We start from the raw sequence: 15,150 nt of genomic DNA, 5'->3' as shown, positions 1-15,150 counted from the left end.
TAACGCTTCATTTCTAAAATCTACTGAGGATCCGGGTATTGCGTGCCATGTGGACGAGGATTACTGGATTACACATTTCTCCTCTATTTTTAATTCTCATACAGACAGGTAGGTCAACCACCTATTGTCAAATTAACACTCCATAAATTTGCTTCTGTCTTTTAACCTCCAGGAAATTAGATTGGCCCTCTCACAATCCTCTACCAACAGAGCCCCTGGTCCAGACAGCACCCCAGTAGATTTCTTCCAGGAGCATCCTAACTTGTGGGGGCCGGTGCTCACCTATGTTTTTAATGTAATCGCCAAAGTGGGTCCACCCAAATCATGGAGGACGTCTATTATCGTGCCAATTTATAAGAAAAGAGACAAAGCCCTGCCTAAAAACTATCGGACAATATCCCTGCTAGATAGCACTGCCAAATTGATGGGTCGTGTTCTACTCAATACACTTGAGAAATGGGCCACTGATAATAACATAATGAGCCCGGTACAATACGGGATCGAAAAAAGGGAGTGGCACTCAAGATCAAAGCCTCAACCTGACCCTACTAATGGCCAAGTACACCAAAGTAAAGCAGGAGAAACTGTACCTGGCTTTCATGGACCTTTTAGCAGCATTCGACTGCGTAGCCCACCGCCACCTTTGGGAAATAATGGCAGAAATGGGTATTGATGACGCGATAACCACCTTTATTAGAGACCTTTACTCTTATGCATCAGCATCAGTGCGCTATGGAAATCAGTGTGAGTGCTCCAGGTCGTTCCCAATCCTGAGGGGAGTGCACCAGGGGTGTGTTCTTGCCCCATTCCTTTTTTCCATCTACACGAATGAGGTAGAAACACCCCTGCTGAGCAATTCTGCTATACGCAGATGATGCTGTCCTGATTGCCCGAACTGGCTGAGCCCTACAACAACTACTGTGTACATATGTAAATTATATGAACAGTTTAGGTTTAAAAACAAAATGGAGGCGAAGTCCCTTGTCTTAATAACCGGTCGTAGGGGGAGGAGAGCCACACATAGAAGATCGTGAAGTAGCCCACACAGATACTTTCTCGTATCTTGGGTTAACCTTCGAGAGACAACTTTCCTGGTCTACTATGATCAAAACTAGTGGACCAGCACTAGAGACAAGTATAATAGCACTCAATTCCTTTATGAAGAAACTGGGTGCGAAGCCCCTTGAGATGATCAAAAAGGTTTACTCTGCTAAGTCAATATCCGTGGCAACCTACGGAGCAGGAATCTGGGGATATACCAACACCCATTCTCTCCAGACTATTGAAAACGCCTTCTGGAAGAGACTTGTTGGCCTCCCAGTTAGCTGCTCCAACTTCTTATGTCATGTCGAGCTAGATGTACCGTATAAAGACAACACAATTAGGTTGGCCCCTATATTGTTGTGGCACTCCATCTGGAGAAGAACTTCAGTCAACCTTACGCAGAGACTAATAGAAGACTGTCTCATGTTTGAACATGCCCTAAGAAACCCATGGCTATTATACATTTAAAACAGTCTCACCTCTCTTGGTTTAGGTCAATTATTTACATCTCCCTCAAACTGTACTACAGTATCAAAAAAAGAAATAAAAACACTTTTTTTTTTTTTAATCAAAGGGCTTTGGAGCGTTCTAAACTAAATCGCCCTATCGAACAAGACGGCGCCCCAGGATACCTATCCTTGATAACTAATTTGCGCCATCAATTTATTTGAGTATGATTAAGTCTTCACCATATTCCTTCTAAGTTCCCCTATCCGATGGGCATTTATTTCCTAGCTGACCTGCCGCATATTATATTCTTTTGTGAATTCTATTAAGCGTCCAGCAAAAGATTTATCTGGCCACTAATGCGTAAATACCATTTTATTCAATTCCGTCTAGCTTTGTACTTTTTACAATAACCACCCAATGAATTAGTATGTTATACTGAGGCCTCATATCTACTTCTTTCATGGAAGACTAGGCGTTTTATGAATTAGGAAATATATATTTTAGCCCTGTTTTTTAATTCTAATGTTTGTCATCAAAGTACTGTTACTACTTTCTATTGTGAAAGCTGTATCCTGGTTTTTAAATATACTGTGCATCTCTGTACTTTTATGAGGTTAAAAAAGTTTAAGCATCGAATAAAGTGATTTGACTGACTGAAGTAGAATTATCTACATATATTAAGTAATATACCAAATGAATACTTAAATAACACCATGATCTGGACAAGACGTGTACTGAAATCAAACACGACCATCTCCTGCCATCAAATATAAGAGGCCCTGGCACATGAAAATAATATTAGAGAGATCCTTCCAAACAAAGCAGGACCTCTGCACTGCTAAAGCATTAAGTTAAATGTACTGCAGGCCACTGTAATGCTATACAAAATGTGCATGTCTAGTCCACCTCTCACACTCACAGGACGTGCATTTCCTTGCCACCCTGTTTACTCTAAGGCTTGAAGTCGAGCCAAAGCACCGCACCTGAAGGAACAAACAAAACCTTTCAAGCTATGAGGAAGCATGCTTGATTAATTTTAATCGTTCCAATGGCTTTTTAAAAAAAGAAAAAAAAAAAATGGACTGGATGTAGGAGGAACGGCTAAAAACAAAACAGGAGGTGGGCAAGTGATGACTAGGTGTATGCAAGTACAGGGCAGCAACGCAGGGAGAATAAAAGTAAATAGTACCCGAGTTACAGCACATGCAAGTGAATGGACAGCAGATGGACACTAATCAAACTAAACCAACTAGTGATTGGTCCATGCGCCAAAGAAAAGAACAGTAAACAACATCAGCAAGCACTAACTAATTACGAGACAGCAACTAAGAGTGACAAAGAAGCCAACGAATAGGAAGCAATGGAACATTTCCACACCCTTATTGTAAACAATATACCACCTGCAGTGACAGCACATGAGGTGTCGGCAGGCGCGGCCTAATCATAAGTTACTGCTGACACAAGTCTTGTGGTCAGTGCTGTAGGCAAGCTAGATGATAGGAACAAACCATATTCACCGCAAAATTGATGTAATTCAGGGTCTTCTTTGAAAGTAATATAAACAGTCCAAATGTCCCTGGAAAAGATGTAAACGTGGAGAAAGAGATGGGCATTCTGTGTAGGTAAAATATTTTTCTTGAATGTTTGCCGTTTTATAAGGTGTGAACTCAGTCCAGGGGTAGTGGAGTGCTTCTAGAACCAGTTACATTACACAAGGTCATATTTTTTTTTATTATAGGTCATGGAGTTATGCAGAAATCTATATTGAATTTGCCCGTAACAAGTATTATACTTAATTATGCACTACACCTCTCTAGACTAATAGTTGAGGAATAGGTGCGCATTTCTTTTTTAAGTAAACGGCCCTCCATTACGGCTACGTACGCGAGTCCATATTTAAGGTGAGAACCGAAAACTGCAAATCTCTTAATTCAAACTGCTCCTCACCTCTTGTGTCACATTTAACATGGGGCCACGTGAAAGCAATGTTCACATGTTCAAACCCTGCTTGGGTTGATTTAGGCGTTCATCGTTACTGTTCAATTGAATTATGTAATAATATAACCTAAACACCACCAACAAGCATTTTTGTGCACTGCAAAGGTTGAGTATCATACCTTCCGGGAGAGGTATATACAAGGCAAAACAAGGTAGAGAATAAGCATTTGCGATGCAATAGGTCTCACCTTACGGAAAGTTTCAGCTATTCGTGTTGCAAATGATAATGTTTGTTAGATTTTACTTTGTTAAAAAATATCCCGGCAGTATCATAAGTAATAAAAGAAAAACCACGAAGCAAGAAAACTGTGCAGTATCAAAGGCTGTTACTAGGTGTCTGTGGAGTTGTAAAGGGACCTCTATTAGCCATATAAGGTAAGGCACCCTTACTTATGCTACTGCGGGGATATTTTTAAACAAAAAATGCAATTGTTCATGCATTAGTTTGAGATACAGCTATTGGCATTATAAATGGCAATGTGGTCTTAACTATGTGTTACGGAGTGTATGTATGGGGTGTAGTGGAATTATGTGGGTTGTACTTGATTGGTTAGTTGTGTGGCATGGAATTGTGTGATGTGGACTGGATTTGTGTAGTGGAATTATGCAGCATGGTGTACTGTGGAATGTAAATGTAAAGGTACTTATAGAGCGCACTGTCACCAGACGGCCACCTTGCGGTGTCGCCTTTGCGGTTTTCTGGTGCTGATACTCATACCGCTGTGGAACCCCTCCTGGCTTTCCCTGTGAAGTGTCCACTCCTGGGCGCCCCCAGGGTGAAGCCAGGCATCCTTAGCGCTGTTGGGACCAGTGTGGAGGCTAAGCAAGCTATTGCCCAGAGTTGCAGCGTGGGGCCTGTGATTAGAATAGGCACCGAGGCGAGAATAGACAGGTCCGAGGAAGTTGAGCCCGAGCCCCGCCGAGGCAGGAATTGAACCCTGGTCCCTGGCCAGAACTCTGCTTCAGGGTCTGCCGCTCTAACCATTGAGTCACACTCCTCCACGTGTATCGTAATGATATGGTATTTAGTGTACTGGAATCATGTGGAGAGGGATTCTGTGTTATGGAGTGTAATTATGCGACATGTTATTTTGTGGAGTGGTATGTAGTGGAGTTTAATAATGTGGTGCGCTGTTGAATTCTGTGGTATGATGTGGAATTGTGTGGTGTGGATTGGATTTGTGTAATGTGGATTGTATATACTTGGTGTGTTGTGTGACTGTGTTGTTGACTTGTAGTGTAATTGTGTTGTTGAATAATGTGGTTTGGTGTTGAATTATGTGGTGTGGATTGGAAATGTGTGAAGTTGAATTATGTGACGTGGAATTGTGTGGCTAGCGTTACGTTTTTGGTGACGAAAAAGAACGAATAGGTAGGAGCTAAGCTCCAGATCTGTGTATTTGGGTGTTAAAAAATAGAAAGTTTGAGGTATTAATGTTGTATATGTAAATATTTTACCTATGTGTTATGGACTGGAGTGGATGTATATGGTGTGTAGTGTGTGGGTTGGATTGGAATTGTTAGTTGAGGCATTGCTGTGTGCCGTGGATTGGTGTAGTGGAATTATGTGGCATGGTGTGAAGTTGTATTATTTGAATAGTAATTTGGTGTTTTTGACTGTATTGGAATTGTGTGGAATGGCATTTTGTTTTGTGGATTGTTATGTAGTGGAGATGGTTTAAATATGTGGTGTGCTATAGAATTTTGTGATATGATGTTGAAATCTGTGTTCTAAATTTAATATATGTAGTGGAATTGTGCTGTGTAGTGGCATAATGTGGTTTGGTGTTGAATTATGTGGAAAGGATTTGTTTGGCGTTGAATAGTGTGGCATGGAACAGTGGGGTGTTGAGGTAAAATATGTTTAATGTAATTATGTGGCATGTGTGGAGTGCATTTATGTGGCATAGAGTGGATTTGTGTGGAGTGTATTTATGTGGTATTAAGTAGAATGCAATTAGGTGGGGTTGAATTATGTGGTGTTGAGTGGTATCACGTAGATTGCAATTATGTTGTGTGGTGTGGAATTGCGTGGCTCTGATTTGTGTGTTGTGGAATTGTGTGGCATTCTGTTGATTTATGTGGCGCTGAATGCTTGTTGTCCATCTACAGCAGTGCTGACTAAGTACATAAAAAAACTTTGCTTTAAAAACGGTGTAAACATCACCCAAAAGCTTCAGAGAAGCAGTGATAATATTCCTACAATTTCTAGAAAGAAAGCTGCCCTGTTTAAAATTCCTGAGTGAGCAGAATTTTTTTATGCCCTTAAAGGAGGTGTCCTTTTGTAGAAACCTGTGGGTTATGGTTGTTTGTTTATTACAAATAGCCCAGATGTATTGGTTACATCTTATATGCCCTGTTTACAGTCCTTGAGTTCCCTTGGATTTTGAATCATATTGAAGACGCTTTAGAAAATAAAGAGATTACAAAAGTAACAGGTTTACAAAAGCAGGACACTATCCCATATTAAAGAAAAGAAAAAAGGCCTTTGAAGATGTCAAAAATATAAGTGTTGTGATTATCATGTAAATGTTACAAAAAGAAAAAAGAAAAAGAAATGGATGATTTTGACAAATATTCCACGCTGTATCATATTATAGTAACAGAAAAGCAGCACGTTTCACAAAAACAGACATTGCTGATCCTTATCTTATCAGGGTTGTCTCCTTCCTGGAACACCCATAAAAATCTTGCAAGTAGCAGTGTGAACACTTAGCAATAAACTCTACTTAAGACTAAGAAAAGACTGGCTCTCACAGAGCAGTGACATTTGCATTCTCTAAAGCTTTGTGTTCCAGTAACTGAAATGTACCCTAAAGAAAAACAATCTCTTTGCATTAAAGCCAGATAACTGCATTAAGTGACAGTAAATAATGAAAGATGCAAGGGGCTGTTACTGCACATATAAGCATAACAAGATTGTTTATAAAGTGCCGCCCTCCTCCTATGTCCGCAGAGACATTGCGTTTTGGACACAATGTGTCTTTAATGCATTGCTAAACTCTCTCTGCAGACATGAGGGGTCAATTAATAAATAATCTGTCACTTAACAGGAAAGATGATGCTGTTTCACTTTTTAAGAAAAATTGAAAAAGCTTTGTAAAAATGCATTTCATGCCGGTACATGGAATGCATTTTTACAAGGCTTTTCATTTGTACTTAAAAAGCGAAACAGCAATCCTTTCTGTTCGTTTATGTTTAGGAAAAAAAATCCTGTTGGGTGAACGTGTTCAGAAAGCACGCTGAATGTTGCTTTAACAGGATTACTTATAAAGTTCCCTCCCTTCTCCTATGTCCGCAGAGACAGCGCATTTTGGACACTATGTAACTTTAATGCATTGCTAAACTGTCTATAGGAAGAGGGAGGGCAATTCATAAATAATCTTGTTCTTTGAAAAGTGCCACACTGCACCTTTGTGGAAATTGCTTTTAACATTTGATTGGCTGCAAAATCTTTTTTTGATACAGAAAAGGTGGCTGTGGGAAAAACTACATTTAACTGTAGGTTTGACAAAAGTGCTTTTTCCAGGTTTAATCTTTCTCTGCCCTCATGCATTACTAAACCCTCAGTTTACAACTCGCATTTCTACAGGGCAATTTAAACAAGTAGCAAGACGGAGGGATGTTGGTTCTACTGAGAGCTGGGTGGGGGGTGTCAATGTAAAACTAGCAGCAGACAGCATCGATTAATGAAGCAGGAGGGAGGAGGAGGCAGCCGAAGAGAAGGGAGACGAAGAGAAGGGAGACGAAGAGAAGGGAGACGAAGAGAAGGGAGACGAAGAGAGGGAGGGAGCCTCTGTCAGTAGTAAACTGTAAACAAGCAGTTTCAGATTGAAGTAAAGCATGTCGTGCGTATGATAGGAGAAAGCCATTTAAGAAAATAGTGCCCACAGACAGTAAATAAAACATACTGAGTAACACCACAGTAAGAGGGCCAGTCCTCGTGGGAGGTTACAAAGAGAGACAAGGAGGTACTAAGGAGGGACTACTAAACCTAATGATGAATCAAAAGCCATAATTTCCAAAGGAATGGGAGAGGAGGCAATTGTAGAGATGGGGGTGGGGGGGGACACACAGGCGGAGCTTAATGCACATATACTGAATACTGCATGTATCGAAGAGATAGCGCAAGCGCTGCTCGAAGCGAGACATAAAAAAAAAAAAAACAGTCTGTTTACGTGGTTAGGGCATACCTTGTAGCACAGTTCCCTAGCATAGAATGGGAAACTGACTTGCAGACAGTTCTACATGGAACCCACTGGGGACAAGCCACTAACATGGAGAAGACAGCTCTTAAGGCCCTGTGTGACACCGACACATGGCTCACACTACACCGGAAGCCATATTGGAAAGGGATATATTCTAAGTCGCTCAGTGAGCGTACTACAAAGAAACAATGCATTTGTGATTGTACAGACAAATGATTAGGATAGTTTTTATTTTCCAAACTAAAACTATGCAAAAGATAACATGCATATAAAAAGTAAGTCTATGTGTTATTTTATGTTATTAAAAAACTCAGTGTTGGATTAAAATTTGAAATATTGTGTCAATATACATGCTATTTTAGAACCGAGCACTCTATTTCCATTACAGTTTTAACTCACTTCTGCTAGCAGGAACTGTAAAGTGTAATTCTATCATAGTTTCTTTAATCATGTTCGTCAAAGCACAGATGTTTTAGTGTCTGCTGGAATGACGGACGGCGAGAGGAAGGGCAAAAAACAAGCTGAGAGGTGGGTGGGCGTAAGCAATGAGGAGGAGCAAACAGGGACAGGATAGCAACCAGAAGCAACAGAGAAAGAATAAAGAAAACAAAAAGAATTAAAAAAATTACCTGATTCACAGCACAAGCAGTAGATGGATAGCGGAAGGAACCTAACCAACCAAATCAATCAGTACTTGGTTCATGCTCCAAAGGAAAGAACAGGAAGTGACATCAGAAAGCACTGGCCAATTAGAAACTAACAAATAAGACCGGCAATGAAGCCAATGAATAGTAAGCAATGGGTGGGCTCCAAGCCCCTATTTGTTAAAAATACCCCTTGCAGCGACAGTGCATGCGCTGTCAGCAGGCGTTTCCTATTGAAGCAGCAATCACATTGGATGGGTGGGGACAGATGTGTGTGTTTTCTAGTAGAGAGCAAGAGTTCCCCCACTGCAGTTTGGGAAAGGTTGTTTCAAGGTGAGATACATGGTGTAAACAGGCTACCCTAGTAATAGTCTGCAGATGATTTACTCAGCAGCAGCAACTACAGGAACTCCAATAAACGTCTGCTGGTGGTCCACCAAGCTGGTTTCCAAACCACACAAACAAAAGACGAGATACACAATTAATAATTCCCGTTTAGATTTTGCAAAGAAATCGTTGTAAAACTAGGTTTACCAGCTCACCATTACGTCTGTGTTGAATTGCCAAAAGCAACTCTACAGCAAACTATGCACAATGTCCTCTGTAATGCATGACAGTAGACTGTAAGTAAACAGGTCAAGTTGCACAATTCAATCAATTGCAAGAGTTTTCCCAACCAACCCAAAGTCACACAACCTGGATTCTCAGTGTCAAAATGTTTTCACTTGTGGCACTGACCCTGCTTAGGAATTACTGGACAAAAGAACTTTAAGGAGCTTATATTCAAGATAGCACATGACTCGCCCGCTTATAACTTTATAACTGTTTTAAATGTCTGTTGTTATTACAGATCTGTTACAAATCTTTAAAAGCGTTTGGCAAACAATATTGTAAGTATTATCCTTACAATTTCTGCTGTTTACACAAATAAGGAATAGGCGTTTGCATCAACTTGTCTGGAAACGTGTTCTTATGTCCTTATGTTTAAAAGACTGCCATGAAAGGAAGTTTCATGGCAACTATATGAATGTAAGAAGTAAACCGGCCAAAAACACGGAGACAAATCCAAACTGCGTGCAGGAGTAGCAATGTTCCATGTTTGCACCGATAAGTAAAGAGCTGCATCAAAAGCAACAGAGCAAGTCCATTAATTGTGAAAATCAGGAGTGCGGGTCTAGACACAACCAAAATCAGGAGAAAAAGTCCAGACACTAGTAAAGCCAAGATACAGAAGTAAGCACTGCCCAACCAAAGCAACTAACACAGGCACTTCCTACCTACACCCAGACAGGCACGTGCCCACACCAAGGACTAAGAACTCTAAACAAGAGGGGAAGAGAGAGACACCGTGATGATTGCGTTTCTACTTGTTTTCAAGGTCAGTGCTCTAGTGCGACAAATAGGGAGACTGCAAATTGTACACTGCACCTGGTGTGAAATGTGCAGTACAAGGGCAGGAGGGGTGTATCCGTCTCTGCTCTAGTTAGAGACACCTTCGTGCAGGAAGCTGATTTTGAGAGGACAATCCCGCACAATACACGAGAAGGGAGCTACTATTCATCTATTGGGAACCACCCAACTTTCGCATCGGAAATCCCGCTGCACAGAAGTGCTATGCCTGAGAAGCCCCCTTACTAGTATGGCGCAGGGAGCCTACTCAGTCTGACAAGTCAACACATCCAGGCAAAAAAGAAGCTATGAAGCAACTCTGTGGAGGGCTGCGCCATGACACAAAGGGGGTGCGCGGGGGAGGAGGTCACCTACTCTACTTCATACAACGGATAAGAGTTCCTTAAGCTATCGATCTGCCTTGGTGTGCCTGCTCCGCCTCAAACTCGCACACCATGCAGAAGAGAAGTACCCTCTCAGCTTCGATGAGCCCCACCCGAGGGCTACCTAGCACCCCTATACTATGGCTAGGACCAGACTGCCTACTTAACCCCTGGACCTCACACACACACACACAGCATAGAGTATGTTTCACATGTGATGAGCCCACTCCCGACAGAGAGCCACTCGCTTAGAGCCCTGACAAGTGATTACACCCTAACACAGACTGTACCCACTCCGCTCTGCGGCGCCCCCAGAGAATGGCCACATCCACCTTTGGTGAACCCTAAACATATGGGCGGGGAGCACCCGCCAACTATGATGAGGGACCAGATTCAGTTATAGAGCTTAGGTTTACGCTTCACTGCACTTCACACAACCCCTCACGCCTGACTCGGTCCGGTGAGGGCCCAGGGGAGGGTGGGGGAGTCCTAGCTAACTTAGGAGGGGGGCGGAGTACCTGTCGGTCCTTCTCTAGACTCTCATCCCGATCGCATGAGCTCATTTCCTGCTTCTCGCTTCAGCATCAGCTCCAAGCGCCATGGACATGGAAAGCGGACTGGGGAAACAGTTATAGAGAGTGGACTATGAATTGCGGAAATAGAGAGCGGACAGGTGCATCTGACACGACACCTAAAAACTTGAATATTTCTCGCAATGCCGCCTTCTTAGAGTCCTTTCTCTCTTTTTTTTGTTTCCGTGGACGTCAGTCAGTTCTTGTGCCTTCGGAAGTGACGTCAGTAAACAAGCTGTCTCCGTGGCAGCGGCCTGAGCTGGACCGAAGTGGGAGTCGAGGAGCCGGCTCGGGAACAGGTGAGATGAGGGGCTGGGGAAGCAGAGCTAGAACTGAAGGATGCGGGGGCACAGCCTTCTTATTAACGTGTCAGGCAGATACCCCTCCACCCCCACTGCTGCGTTTATAAGTGTACGTTGTCCCCATAAATGAGGCACAACGCCCATGTATGAGTTGTCATTCGGAGGGTTCTAGCATACCTGTCAGAATGGTAGCTCTAAGAGGGTGAATTGAGAAAGAATAGTTCACTGGAGAGCGGTGTTGGTTTGATCTCATTCAGTCTATGGAGGATGAATATAAATGAAAAGATTTTGACAAGCCCATATAGGAATGAGCTGGCAAGCATGCTGTACCGTATTAGCCAGTAAGTTACCCTGGTCTCATTTTACACACATTTTTAACAGCTCGAAAAAGTGGATCTAATCAGAGGGCTGTAGAGGCACTCGTTCTAAACGGGTTAAACATGTTAACATTTTATATGTTATGCCTCAGGTACGTTCGCGATAAATAAGGATGATGGGATTAGGGAAAAGATAGTGCAAAGACAAGATCAATCCAATCGAGGGTGCCACTAAGCAGGTTAGGATAACAGTTCGGGGTGGCAAGAAGCAGGTAAGCGAAGCAAGTTAGGATGGCAACTAACTGAGCAGGGGAAGAGACCTAGCAAATGTACTATGACAGAGAAGAAGAATCACAGATGCTGTGCTTTTTGGGGGGAGGGGGGAGCAAGTACAATGGCTTTAGAAAGGAGGAGTGTGGGCACCATGAATGAAGTATTGCAAGGACAACGAACAGATGAGTGTGGTTAAAAGCAGGTTTAGGGAAATGAGCCAGGGAAGGCATCAGTAAGGCAACAATCAAGGGTGACGTAAGTAAGGACATCAAGAAGCACACTAGAGTGGCGTGACCTCGGGTAGGGTGAAGACACAATTGATTGCATAATTTCAGAGGCCTTAACTCTATGATTGTATGGCAGGGGCAGCTGGTGACATTTGAAAGTGGTGGGGCATAAAATGATTGTTATACTGCACCGTTGCGAGCGAGCCCGAACCACCATAAAGGGGGTTTATGTCTTAATCCTCTTTAAGGCTGAAAAACATCGTTCAGACTCGGATGTTGTCATAGGAGTGGTTATGACAATTTTGAGTAAAGTCTCTGTCTCTGTAAGTGACTTCTCCATATGAAGTTTATGTATTAAAGCCAGCAAAGTAAAGGCACTTGTGGCCTTCCAGGTACACAGGCATTGCGTACAGTACAGTCAGCTCAGTTCTCAGCTGCTCTTTTTTGAGCATTGGATAAGCTTCCACAGCCTCATTCAGAGCACGCTCCGGGAAGGATTCATCATATTTTGCAAACTCTTCAGTTTGCAATAATGTGGTACTCACCAAATGTTTAGTGAAAGAAAAACGTTCTTGTGCCTGCACAATTACAATGTCACATATCTCCTTTGCAATTCGGACCAGAGTGGTGCTGTTTTTCCTGCGGTTTGAAAAAGTAGAATGGTCGGTCAGTTTGCTGTCTAAATTGTCAACCCCATCTCTCACTTTGCTTTTCCTTTGTACAAACATAGCGGTACATACTTGCACTTTGACAGTATCTATCTCTCATGCTTGTAACTGATGGTATAACAGGTCGACAGCAACCATTATATCATGAAATAAAAACAGTAAGAACTGAAACTCTCTGTCTTGTAGTGTTCTAGCAAAGCCACGGGCTTCAGTCTGACTTTTGTAATCAAACTCATTATTGGCTTCTATGGCGGCAAAACATTTCTCAAGGTCCTCCCTATGTTCATAGATTAGGTTGACTGTACGGATGTTAAAGTTCCAACGAGTTGAGGATCCCCTTGGAACGATTTTGTCCACAATCTCATGAAGTGCTTCCGTTCTTTTGGGGGAACGTGAGAAGAATGCTGCCATGCCTCCTACATCCTGAAAGAAAATTCGTGCCTCTGTGATCTTTGATACTGCCTGTTGCATTATAAGATTAAGTTGGTGGGCGTAACAGTGCACATAATGAGCATTAGGGTACACATCTCAAATTCTTTTCTGTACTCCAGTAAGTTCCACTCATTACGGACGCACCATCATAGCTTTGTGCGATAAGTTTTTGTATTTGAGGCAGCTCTGGAAAAATTAAGTTCAGTATACACAGTATAGCTGCAGTAATGGTTTCTGCACTAGAGTCTCTTAAATGTGTGAAACCATAGAACCTCTCCACAACTTCTCTCTCATTGTCAATGTACCGAAACACTAATACGGACTGTGTTTTAGTGGCCACATCAGTGGTGTCATCAGCCTGAATAGCCACAAAGTCCGTGTTGTGCAACTCTTGCACAATATGGCTTCTCATAATTTCGAGCATGCACTCAAGGAGTTCATTTTGTATCGTTTTAGAGGTGCCCTTAAACACTGTAGCACTTGCTAAATGTGTTTCCAATTCCTTGTCTATGCTTGGCATTAAATCCACTAGGCCTCTGAAGATCCCAGGTTTTGAGGAACTTTCTGATTCATCATGGCCTCGCAATGCCAGTTCGAAATCACCACAGAAACGAATGCAATCAATTATTTTGGATAGAATCTGTCTGTTCCTATCAACGGCTTCATTGTGTTTCTGTATTGTTTTGCGGTATGCATCGTTTATCTGCTGCTCAATCGGTGCGTCTTCCCCCAACATTCCCAGTCTCGTCAGGTTTTCCATATCCTTTCTTGTGTATGCATGCTTCTTTATTTTTTCCTACAAATGCTTCAAGTCTGTTATTCCTTGATTTGTCCAAGAAAACTCACCACCAAACAGCAAGCAGGGGAAGCAGAACAGAGAATTTCTTAAAGGGCACCCTGTAAGCCAATCAGCTTTAGTGAACCAGGCGTTTGAGAATGTACGTTTGGACATTTTTCCTCTGTCCTGGGAAGTTTTCTGTAGGTTTATGTCAGGCTGATGAGGTCCTAATTGCTTTAAATGTAGTTTCTCTTCAAGTGGCCATGCCTGGAATGACCTTGTAATCAGCTCTTGTACTGTATTCATGATGCCGATGCTGGCTTTACCAATATTTATTAAAGAAACCTGTCAATAATCAAAGTACAACGTATAAGGTGCGGTGCAATAATTTCATATTTCAGTATAAATACATATATCTTGTGCAGTATCACAATAAATCTCCAACAGCTCCCCTTTGCACAACATGACTGCTACAAATACAGCCTTACTGCCTGCTGCCTCTCTGTGCCGTAGTGGTTGCTGGAGGCACTGAAACAGACACTGCTTGAAAGCCTTGAGAGTGACCACATACGTAGCCCTAACTCCCATGTAAAAAAATATAGCATCAGTTTCCTTACCTTTAACACTGGTGTTTGCTGGGTCGTAGCCGGGGTGAAAGAGCAGCAAAGGAAGTTGGAGCCTCTTGTTCTTTGCCGAAAAATTGCCCCAAAATTTGGTAATGTTTCAGGTTGTCAGGCTTTACCAGGTGCTGAAAATAAAAAGATAACAATTTATTTTTTAAACACTAGGGTAATCAAAACAGTAAGCGTTTGCGATGTACCATCATACATCCCTGAAGGCAGCTGCATGCTATTGAACATAATCAGTATTACCTGCAAATTACATGCCAGCCTCCCACCTAAGTCTGATGGGTGGAACCATATAAGAATTCAGCAGTATTTAATTTTAGCATCCTATTAATAACTGTTGATGGGCGTGCCTGCTATTGACAGCTCTCTCTTCCTACAACAAATGTACCACTACAGAAGGGTCAGTAGTCTTGATGGAATCTGTACTGATAGTATCCCTGGGCTTCCAGCTGCTGATGGCTTTAGATTCTTCAAAGAAAGGGATATCAGGCTGATGTGACAAGATGATCACCTCAGTGAGGTCTGGATGGCCCTAAAGAGCAGAGCCTGCTCGTCTGCAGTGGGCTATTGGCGAATCTGCCTTTTAAGATGGATTCCGAGAGCATCACCATAACAGATGTACGGCTGAGGGTTGCGTGGTTCCCATGGTTTGATGTAGAATAAGGATACATGCCAACATTCTCTAACTGGGAAGTGGGAGATTTTGAAAAGGAAATGGGAGGAATGAATATTGCCCATTATTTTATGTGGCAGCAGAAGCAGTTTCTGTTTGGAGACTCTTCAAATAAAGCTGTTTCGGCTACAAAGATCTGGAGTCTCCCGCCTGAATTGGGTCT

At 42.3% G+C, this 15,150-nt stretch overlaps 2 protein-coding genes across 2 annotated transcripts in view; one reads left to right on the top strand and one right to left on the bottom strand.

Annotated features, from left to right (window-relative positions):
• Positions 1 to 10,867, bottom strand: part of TNFAIP1 (TNF alpha induced protein 1) — a 96,284-nt gene extending 85,417 nt beyond the window's left edge. Inside the window, exon 1 of the mRNA XM_085649945.1 lies at positions 10,635 to 10,867. The gene's annotated coding sequence lies outside the window, so the exon portion shown is untranslated. The remainder of the gene's footprint in view (positions 1 to 10,634) is intronic.
• A 17-nt stretch (positions 10,868 to 10,884) lies between these two features.
• Positions 10,885 to 15,150, top strand: part of IFT20 (intraflagellar transport 20) — a 99,777-nt gene continuing 95,511 nt past the window's right edge. The window contains exon 1 of the mRNA XM_085649946.1: positions 10,885 to 10,987. The gene's annotated coding sequence lies outside the window, so the exon portion shown is untranslated. The remainder of the gene's footprint in view (positions 10,988 to 15,150) is intronic.

Source organism: Triturus cristatus, chromosome 3_2 (genome assembly GCF_964204655.1).
Source record: "Triturus cristatus chromosome 3_2, aTriCri1.1, whole genome shotgun sequence".
Taxonomy (NCBI): Eukaryota; Metazoa; Chordata; class Amphibia; order Caudata; family Salamandridae; genus Triturus; species Triturus cristatus.
This window is presented reverse-complemented; position numbering and strand designations above follow the sequence as displayed.